General features: G+C 36.1%; 1 long non-coding RNA gene across 1 annotated transcript; it reads right to left on the bottom strand.

The window, feature by feature from the left end:
* Nucleotides 1–9,951: 9,951 nt before the first annotated feature.
* On the bottom strand, nt 9,952–11,572 carry LOC132094735 (uncharacterized). Its single transcript, XR_009422384.1, has 3 exons — nt 11,446–11,572; nt 10,114–10,185; nt 9,952–10,022 (listed from the first exon to the last, which is right to left on the bottom strand). It is a non-coding gene; the product is annotated as an uncharacterized LOC132094735 (long non-coding RNA).
* Nucleotides 11,573–11,665: the final 93 nt, after the last annotated feature.

Below are 11,665 nucleotides of genomic sequence, written 5' to 3'. Positions count from 1 at the left end.
GTACAATATAAAACTAGGGACTGCAAGTAATTAATTATAGCCTACAATTCAATGTATTTAACATTGATTGCAAAATGTTAAAGTATGTACAAATATACAAAATCTTTAAGTCTCTTTTGCTCCAAAGGCTGCATTTAACTGATCAAAAATAACTCTTCACTGGACTTTTGTAATAAATTTTCTGTTTCCCGTTTAACAGCAACGTTTTGCTTCTCATTGATGGATTCCACTTTAGAATGTTGGATTTTGTAATTCATTATGCAAAGCTCAGAAAATACATTAAAAGGTTAGTTCAACCAAAAATTTTAAATTTGTAATAATTAATTACAAAAGCTTTATGACCCTGCATAGACACATGCATTGTGGTACTCTCGCTAATGGCGGCGGACACTGACCGGAACCGACGTTGTTGAATAAAGTCATTATTTTTGTTTTCTTTGCGCACAAAAAGTATTCTCGTAGCTTCAAAAAATTATGGTTGATCCACTGATGTCACATGGACTTTTTTAATGATGTCCTTACTACCTTTCTGGGCCTTGAATGTTTTAGTTGCATTGCTGTCTATGCAGGGTCAGAAAGCTCTCGGATTTCATCAAAAATATCTTACAGGTTTAGAACGACAGGAGGGTAAGTATTCCTTTAAAACAGAAAAAGTTAAAATCATATGGACTGGTAGCTTTTACAGACACATTTATCTTCACTTTATCTCAGAGGTTTACACATTACTAAAAATGCATTTCTCTACGGACAAAATAAATTAGATTTATGCTTCCAGGAACCCCACTGCTGTACTCTATTGTTAATTCCTGGGGAACTGAAGTCACAAGACATGCGAGACTTTCCTCTCTACATTACTCTGAGTATGTTTGTGTCCGCCAACACGTGTTACACATGGAGGGTTTTAGGGTTCTGTAGTTACACCTTTGTAAATGAGAGTGTGTCTTCTTGCAGTATTTGTGTGGGTGTGGGCGGTTTGTAACTTAACCTCTTGCTCCTCCTAATCACTAGCTGTCCATCACACCAGCCTGGAAGTGCTTTCCTTCCTCATGCTCATCAGAGTCCTCGAACACACTTTCATCTCAGATCAGGTGACCTCAGGTTTATGGAGAGCGAAGCCAGCAGGATGGATGCGGTTTATCAAGGTACAGGACATGAATGTCCTAGTGACGTTGACACATGTCTCACCTCTCTACCCATGGCGACTGTCCTTCCTGCTACAGACACAGGCTTCCTCTTTTCTTGGTTTGAACCATTTGTTCAGGGCTTGAAGCACTTGTCACCTCAGGGAAGCATAATGTTATGCCATCATTTGAACGAATGGGAGAGAGAACATCAGTTACACAGTCTTTCTTAATGTCACCTATAGTATTCATGACCTCTTGTCCCCTAGTGGTTTCATCAGTAAAACAACCTTTCATCATTTACTCGCCTTCATATTATTACAATCCTGTATGACTTTCTTTTTCTTTCTTATGTAAAACTCAAAAAATATACTTTGAAGAACTGTTTGTGTCCTCACAATGAAAGACAGTGGGGTCCAAAACAACTTCGGACCCCTTTGATTTTCATTGTGAAGAGTAAATGAGTAAAAGATGATAATTGGCCAAACACTTTGTGCCAAGCTTGCTGTTTGTCCAATCACAAGAAAATATATGCTGACATTATAAAAGGAACACAATTTCATAGCTTTATAAATCGTAATTAAATGCTCTTTGGTGACATGAGAATGGTTTTCTCAGAAAATGCATTCCAGTCTTGCACAAACTCATTTGGGGGGATGAAATCAATGTAAAAAAATCTTTGTTTTTCTCATTAAAAGCCGATGGTGGAGTTAATTGATTTCGAAGCTGCGAAAAGATGCTGGTTTAAAAACCTTCCTCGCTGATCTTGATAACAGTGTGGGCCGATACCTAACGAGGTGCTGCATTAATTGTCACCCTCTGTTGACGGCGTTCATTTGGTGTTTAACGGAAAGATTGATGTACTGTATTGATTGAATGAGCGGAGCAGCCTGGGAATGGAGCTGAGCTGGTGTTCTCAGTCTCGCCTCTGATGGACTTCAGCAAAGAGAGCGTCTCCAGTGCTGACACTGAGGCTGCTGGGACTGTCAACTTGCACGAGGGAGGTCTGTTCCAAATCTGACTGCTAATAAAGCTCTCTCATTCAAGAAGTCATGGGCTGTTGCTGGAATTCTTGGCTGCTTTTCTTATGAGGAAGGCTGTGCTCCTCTTTTCTGCCAGGGCTGGGGAGGAGGCGTTGGATGAGGTGGGGGAGAGTTGTAAACCGTGAGCAATAGGGGGTCGATCTCTCCAATAGATGTCACGTATTTTAACGAGCAGTTTCAGCCCATCTCAAAAGACACGGAGCACAGCGGGGTGAACAAAGATGGTCTTTGTCTGGGTGTATGGATGGGTGGGTGGGTGCGATGTGTGTGTGCACACTTAAGGGAAAGTGGAGGGGTGTGTGTTCCACTACTGTTGCCTTCCAGGGGCTCCTAACAGTGGGGTATCTTGGATCTTGGGAATGAAAAGGGTCACGACTACATGTAGGGTTCAAGATTTGTGCTAAATTGTTACTTACTTTGCACCCTGTATGTTTACTAGGCCATATCGAGATGCCTGCATTGAATGGCCTTCATGCATGTTCTCAGTCTGCATCACGCTATTGGTCCTGCTTATTCATGCGTATTACTGGGTAAAAACAATCTAATCATTACAATGAAAAAACAAACAAACATGTGGTCGAACATATAAACACATACAACTAAATGTTGAACATGTTGACTGTTCTATTTGATTAACAATCAATGTCAATGCTGTTTATAATCAGTTTGAAAGTAAGGTTGACAGAACTACCTCTGTGGTCCACTTGAGACAAATGTTTGATTTAACATATACAGATGATGTCTGAAAGTGTAATTTTGTTATTTTAGGATTTTGATAAATTGTCACAACAAAATATTTAAGAAATATAATCATATGCTCAAAGTTCACATTTATATATTAATTGTCATGTCAAATATTAAATGAATGTACACTACCATTTGCTCTCAGAAAGAAAGGTACAAAAGCTGTCACTGGTACAATTTTGTACCATTCCTGTAGTGGTATGTAAACTTTAAAGTACCAATATGGAAAGGTTGCTGCTCCAGTAACAGCTTTTGTACTTTTCTTCCTTTCTTCATTTTTTTGTCAAAAGAACAGCATGTTTTTAAATATATATATTTTTAGTAAACGAAAATATAAAAGTCTTTATGAGTTCATGTCGCTTGAGTGATGCTGTTGTTAAAGCAAAAGGGTGATACTATGTACTGTAATTCATGTTCAAATTTCAATTGAACTCTTTACTCAAATCATTACGCCAAAAAAATTTGTAATGGAAAAAATAGCAGCACAAATCATTTTAACACTAGTAAAGTAGTAAGATATGGCTTTGCACTTTATCAACGTCCCTCGATTTCAAGATGGGAATGGGCATGTTTTAATTTTTTGTTTTAGTAGAGGTCCTTGAATCCCTCTATGTAAGACTTGAATGGAATGTATGTTGGCAAGGCTTTTTCTTTAATAGCTGTATTTGTTGAGCTTTTAAGTACAGTTTTTTAACAGCTCTATAGAAGCTGGAATAATACAAACCTCTGTTCATTCGGTAGACGAATTGGGTGTTTAATACTGAGGCTGAACAGAAGCATATATGTATTCCATTCATTCAAGAGTCCTATCAGACCAAAGACCTGAACCTTATGATCAATGAGTGGATACTGAACATGCTGTCCAAGGTTTAGTCTGATCAATGGCCATGCATTTGCCTGCACTGAGAACAGTTGGAGAGACAGGGAGGCTGATAAGTGTGTGTGTGTGTGTAGCTTTGAGACTTACAAGCAAAAATAAATGCTTTACACTTTCAAGTGCTTTGATTGGGCCTTGGGCAGGCGATGAGTCTGTCTTTTGTGTTGGGAGGATGTGGAGGTTGGATTCTGTGCACTCCTTTATCTAATGGACCACGTTGGGATAAAATGGCCTTTGCATAAAACAAAGGGTCCACTAATAAAAATTAAACAATGAAGGGAGACAAGCAAGGTCAGTGAGCAGAGCGGTGAGGACTGAGTATTTGCTACTCTTCTGTCTATTTATCAATTATATTATTAACATCATTCATTTTTCAGTGCCAGACGTGAGGATAAAAAAGATGGAATGTACACTGCTTTGTAGGAAATCATAAGGAGAAAGATTCAGGGTTACCAGCCCTGCCAATTTATAATTTGTGCAGAGGAATGACAACTGTTGTAAAGTTTTCTCCAAAGGTTTCCAGAAAGGGCTCTAATATATATATATATATATATATATATATATATATATATATATATATATATATATATATATATATATACATTTTTTTTTTTTTTACAGGAAAAAGTGTCCCAATCTTATTTTAGGGCAAATGCCTGTGCAAATCTAGACATATTTGTATAATCCATGGTGAAGTGTTGATTTTTTTGGTCTGTTTGTTTTTATGTAAACATATGCATACATACTGAATGTAAATATGTATGCACCTAGGTTATTTCTTGGCATCTGTGGTTCCGTCAAGAAGCTTTAACATCCATGGAAACTTTCCATTCCACTAAAGGTTCTTTATAGTGGAAAGTAATTCTGTAAATTGTTCTTCACATTAAAAAAAAGGTGTTCTTTCAAGAACAGTTTACTTAAAGGTTTTTGGGGACCCCAAATGGTTCTTCTATGGTATCACTATGAAACTTTCTTGTGGAACCTTTATTTTTAGTAGTGTTAGACATTTGTAAGTTGCCATCTAAAATTGTTCTGTTTTGAGCATCCCAACACAACAAATACTGGCATAAGTTTAGAGCAGAGCTTTTTTTTTTTTTTTTTACTGTCTTTTTATTATAAGGATCTTTCACATTTCACAGTTTACATTGGAGGCAAAAAAAAAAAAAAGTGAATTATACTTATATTATTAGTTATGCACTTTTCCAAATGAGACATTTGGTTCGAAAACAAAAGATTATAATTGCCTCACATATATATATTGACCTTTTTGTGATTACATGTAAACCAAAACGTAAACAAACAAACAAAAAAAAAAAAAACGATATACAAAAGGTGCAAGTGGATAAGGTTTTGTTTCATTTACACAAAACTACAAACAGACTACCTAACAGAACTACAGTTTATTTCAATCCTCTCTCTCCTGTTGACCACCCCCTTCCCAACCCTGTGTCGTCTGCCCTCGCTGCTCAGACCTCAGACAAGATCCAGTCTTATTGCACTTATATATGCAATCCACTTAGACCATAAACCTATAACTTTCTCCTTTTCTAATCTTAAGGTCATAGTGAGTCTCTCCATTATATATATTTGGTTTATAATGTTGTACCATTCTAGAGCAGAGCTTTTTAACACCCTGTATATGTTTGGTAAACTGGTTTGTCATTATTTATGTATTTAAATACATTTTTCTGAGAAAGCAATTCGTGCTGCTACAACTAAGCATCCAGAGAAGATGGGTAAGAAATACTATGTTCAGCTTTTAAAGGGACAGTTCTTTGTGAGCCCAATAGCTTTAGATAAGTCAAATACTCTAGTGACTCTAGTTGGTTTGCTCTCTTTTGTGCACTGTATTGCTTATTTTCAGATTAATGCTTGGTCACTGAGTCTAATAAAAACATTTTTCCACCATTTCCACCAATCTGTTCGGAGTAACAATACGAGTTGTATTTCCATTAGAAAATGGTTCATTACTATTGCAAAATGTTTCGTGTTAACTATACTCGGAACAGGGAAACTGTGCTGGTGGAACAGCTTTAGTGATATGCCAACTCAGTTATTCACTTGTCAGTTGCTAAGGTAAATCAGGTGTGGTGAGGTAACTAGTCTAGCTAATATTTGATTAATATATTACACTTACAGATCATTCACACCAATGTTTGTTTATCAATGAACATGTCATCACTGACGTATTTGTACATTCTAATCCTGATTTCGCACCACCATGGAAAAAGAAAAAGAAACTGTGTAACTGTCTGTCAACAGTAACCATTCAAGTGGACGGTGGAAAATCACATTATGTTGATACTTGTGTGTGAGAGCGAGAGAGTGAAACAATAATAAACAAAAATTGTAATGTGATCCTGTGTGGAGGAGTTCCTTTCGCTGAATGCTGAACTCAGTGATGTGATATGTTGCGTTGCACATACATACAGGAATCATGCTGTATGTTGAAGTTGTGGTCGCAGTGCTGTAGATATGCAGAAATCATGAATGCAAATGAACCCCCTGCACCTGTACCTTCCAATTACCTCCCAAGAATTGCATTAAGCCTCTGGATCCAAGGCTCACTTGAATAACAGAATAACAGATGAGATGGCAAAATTACTAACGCGCCCGGCAGGAAATTGGAAAATGGGAAATCTGTCTGGTGAAAGTATTCAATTACTGTGCTCCTTTTCCACACGTTCGGCCACGTTTCTGAAACATGGTAATTTCCGCTTTTCTCACCGCCTCTAGTGCTGAGAACAGAGCCTACACCAATCACAGATTATTATTACACAGATATGAATACGACACGCTCAAGTTCATGGCTGTACTCTTAAAGATTTTCCCTCAGCTCTTTTCCTGGCTCTGCTGTTATGCTTTAAAATGACGATGAGTTTAAGATAAAGAAGGGTGGAATTTGGCAGTATAAAGGACGACATCAGGCTCGCCTGCACCTTTAAAGTCAAATAAGAAATCTTTTATCTAATCGCACACTTAGGCTGAGTACAGACACACATAAACAGACACCCTCCATCTCCTCTTCCAAGTCAGTTCTGCTGTTCTCGATCCCCCGGTTCCTCTCTTTTCAGCTGGGAGATGCTATGTGTCTAATTCCACGTTGTTATTGATGCTGGCTGCTCCCCTCGATAAGAGCAGGCGGAAAAATCAATCACTCCCATTAGACGCTGAGAGAGTGACAAGAGGGCAAACCCTGGCAAGGACCCCCAAACACCCCCTCACTGTATTTTCCTCTGTGTGTTTCTCACTGCTCTTTTACTAGGTCTTTCTTTTAAGTTTCTCTTTTACATATCTGTTTGTCTTTTTTTGTACCATTCACACTTTTAACAGCTCAGCAGTTCCGCTTTACATATTTTTAGCTAGGTCGGGGTCTTTTTTTAAAAAAATAATAACTGCTACAAATAAAATGACTTTACAATAATAATAAATAATTATAATAATAAAATTGTACTTAAAATTGTACATGTGTGTTTTTTTTCTAAAGAGTTTATGAAAACTATCTTTTCAAGTGTCATTGCATTAATAATAAATCATGAAAAGCAGAGACTCGCTCTCACCTGATGGAATTTCTGCACAATTTACTCAATTAACGCAAAGGTTAATAATGTTAAACATCTCCATTCACCCAAAACTCTGGCTTCTGTTCATAAGAGAGGGTCACGATCTGTGTCATAATCAGAAACCCACAGCTGCAAGTTTAGGGCAGTTCAACTGTCCACTGTCAGGGCACTTATTATCATTTCATTATAGGCAACAGCCATCGTCGATAAACAGTTTACAGGAAACAAAGACACCTGGATCCATGATGTAATCAAGCTGCACCACATGCACTAATAAGCTTTTGGATGTTTGTTCTTCAAAGTCCAATAAACAGGATTTTGTATCATAATTATACATTTAAAAAGCGTAAAACAATTGATTGCAGAATTCAAAAAGTTTTATCAGCACACACGGCTAGAAGTCTAAAAGCAGAAAGTCCCTACAGAGGAAGTAGTGACATTCTAAACCCTGTAAGAAAATCGTGAACTGATCCGTAAAGACACACCTGAAGTCAATAATGAGCGAGGGAAACAGGACAAAAGAATAAAAGAGCGAAACTGTGATTCATCAAAACAATTTTAGCAAATAAATAACAGAGCAATCTTCGAGCTAATGGAGCCCTTTCACAGCCGAATAACTCAGCACACACACTCCATTAACTAAACTCAATACCAAGATCATTATTATCTGATAGACATACAAAAGAAGCACCCCATAGTCAAGCCTTTCAGTCCACATGGCGATTAATTACTTTAATTCATCCTAATGGTAAATAACAATATATGTGAGAGTATGTCCTGCAGAGCCAGACTCACAACAAAGCAGCATCTGTAAATTGTCTCCATGGTCATCTCAGCTCAGATTGATTATCTTATCTGCATTCACTTGCTTTACAAGTTGAATTATTTTCCTATTAGTCCCAGTCTGCATTTAAATCTTATTCTCTACAGTAATGTGCTTTTTCTCTCCTGAAAAAACAAAGGCACAAAAAAATGGCTCCCATTTGCTTGCAAGACTCAATAAAGCAAGTGTGTGTGTGTGTGTGTGTGTGTGTGTGTATGAAGAGCAACAGGATCCGTGTGTTTGGGTCAGCATCACTTTCAATGACCCCAGTTTTATAGCAATGCAGGAGTTTAAACTCTTGGCAGCCATCCCTATTTTTTCTTTATTTTTTTTATTCCTTTTCCACCTCCGTATTTCCTCCTTACTGTTTTTTGATCCTGAGCTTGGGGGTAAATCCTGCTTAGCATTGCCAGTCAATCCCGCACATAAAATCCATTTCTTGGCTTTCCCTTCTCTTAAGGGTGAATCTATTCTAAAAAGAAGCTTATGTATTGCGTTTTTCTTCTCTCATTCACATACACTGCCAGTGAAACTACAGCTTCAGTTTAGGAGCGTTGTTAGACCCACAGTAAAAGATCACAGACCTGACGTGCATTTTCTATCAGAACTAGTGAGGCCAGAATGTTAATGAATCACTCTTTTAATCCAATCGGTCAAACGGGTTTGCAAAAATGTCTGAAATGGTTCACCATTTAGGATGGTTTTTACAAACATTTATTCATGTACAGGGCGTATGCAGTGGGTTCTCACTTAGAAATAGAAACAGATCTTGCAAATGCCCTCTGTAGTGATAAGCAGCTCTTTATTGTGCATGCAATAGATTGTTGGTAAAGACCATTTATATCCATAACTATGCGAATAAAAAGAGTATAAAAATGATCAGAATATCACGCCACTTTTTGATGGTGGGCCTCAGTACTGATGAAAGACTAGAAGGCTGGAAATTCTAATTCAAATCTAATATTATAAAAAGCTTCATAAAAAATATTAAAAATAGACCACAACTATCTTGTAGTTAACATACTGTAGTAAACATTTAAATAATAATAAAAAAAAAAAGTTGTATTTTTTGTTTTCATATACTGCATATATATTTATATATATATATATAATTATTATATTAATATATTTTAGATATATTTTAATAAGTAAAAATATAAATAAAAAGTGTAGAGTTCTGATCTTAATCACATCACTTTCTATAAAGAACTGCCTGCAATAGAAGTTAGTTATAGAACAATACTACCATCTATTGGAAATCTTTCTGAATCACATCTATTTTAACACGGTACTGTACATCAGCTGATAACTGGAACAACATTTTTAAGTTAAAAACAATTATTGTTTCAGTTAAGAGCTCTCCCAGTATTCATTGGTAACTGCTTTCAATAAAAACAAGATCATAATGGAATATAAAACCTATATTCTTTTAGGTGAGCTTCAATCATATACTGGAAAAATATATATTTATAATGAAGTGTGAGCTTCTTCATTAAACAAGTTACTGGATGACAAAATGATTGCACTATAAGGCTTTTCACACTACCATTAATTATTTTCCTAAACCCTGGGTCAAAGAGACGTATAGCCCTTAAGCAACTGTGAGTTGGTAGCACCTTTAACCCTGGGTTATGAAAGCCATGGTTCAGAAGAGGGCTAGCACTACTTTTTTTTGAGGGGGTAACTGAACTGCAGTGATAAAGGAATGACAATGTTGTGCCAGAATGTTACAGTGAGAGAGTTGTTTAGCAACAGAAAACGAACCAAAAACTCAGTACTTACCTCTTTAAATATTCATGTGAGCTGTACAGTTCCAGAAACATTCACATTATTTCAGCTGTTGTTTAGCATCTATGGGGAAAATGTGAAAAATGTGCAATGATGACAAACTGTGTATAAAGAGATGATGAAATGACGTGACTAACTATGATTAATGACTAACCCATGGATTAGCACAGTGGCTCCTGATCCTGGAGTACCCTCAGAATGCTGCACATTCTGGATGTCTCATCAGCTCTTTAGTAGAGAAATTTGCGAGACACATAAAAAACAACAGCCACAACATACAAAATAGAGATGAACATTACAGTTAGTGAAAAAATGTAATAGAAATTCTTTACAAAAGCCTGTTTTACACAAACTTCAGTAGATCTAGCTTCAGTTGAAATTTGATTATTGGGCATAATAATAATAATAATAATAATACAAAAAAGCCCATTTCTGGCACAAAAGAAAAAATAAAATAAGTCATGTTATGGTAAATCATAAGTATGACAAAAATAAATGAGATAAAAAGTTGGCTTTTACATAAAAAGACATGATAAAATGATGATATAAAAGTCATAAATACGTAAATTGGTGTAAATTGGAATTATATAAAAGTATTTCATAAATTGGCTGAAATTATTACAGAAAAGTCAAAATTATTAGATAAATTTAAATTATGAGATGGGTCAGAATCATGACAAAAGTCATCATTATGACAAATAAGTCAAAATTATTAGATAAAAAGTTGACAGAGCTTACATTAATTATAATATGTCAAATGATTAGGTATAAAATAATTATTTTGACAAAATTCTGCTGTTATAATTATTATTTTATCTTATTATTAATAATAATCATAAAATATTAGTGGTTATTAATATCTACTTATTGTTAATTTAAATATAATAATCCCACAATTATGTAATTTATTATACAGTTATGATTTACCAAACTATTTTTTTTCTTCTTATGAGGCAGAAATGGGCTTTTATATAATTGTTTACCCAAACAGTCGATCATCATTTATAAACATCAGTCAGTTCACTAAAGGGTGGTCATTTCCCACTGGATCCAAGGTTACTGGTTTCTTAACTGTTAGACAGATGTTGCAGCACCACAGCTGCCACACAATCTGTACACCTCTGAAATTAATAGCCGACTCATGAACAATAAGCAGCATCACTTTGTGATATTTCACTGTTCTATATCATTCATTCTTACATGGTCTGCCATATGGCAGTAATAGAGTACTACAGCATACTGTTATTGTATTGTATTATATTAAACATGGTAATGTAACTTCTGTTGTAATATATTCTTCCATAAAGACTAGAGTTAATTCCTAGAGCTATAAATAGATGTTTTATGAGGCAGTCTCTGTGTCTGAGCCCTACAGGTTACATGGGGACATGAGCAGTATGTGCTAGACTAGCATAGACCGTTTTCAGACTAGCATAAACAAAAACGTTTTCTCAGGTACGGTTTTCCTTTGGGGTGTAAAAACGACTACCTCACACCTTCCACGAAAGACTGCCATTGAGCTCGCTCACAATGATATGTTAAATTCAACACAATCCGTGGAGAATTTGTGAATGACGAATCCTACTAAGGAGAAGGCTCGCTTCTTAATATTCATGAGGACGGCCTCGCCATTGGAAAGTTACCCGGCGAAACGTCACGACCTAATTAATATACACGAGTCAGGCTACGCCATTGGAAGATTTGGG

Source organism: Carassius carassius, chromosome 19 (genome assembly GCF_963082965.1).
Source record: "Carassius carassius chromosome 19, fCarCar2.1, whole genome shotgun sequence".
Lineage (NCBI taxonomy): Eukaryota > Metazoa > Chordata > Actinopteri > Cypriniformes > Cyprinidae > Carassius > Carassius carassius.
This window is presented reverse-complemented; position numbering and strand designations above follow the sequence as displayed.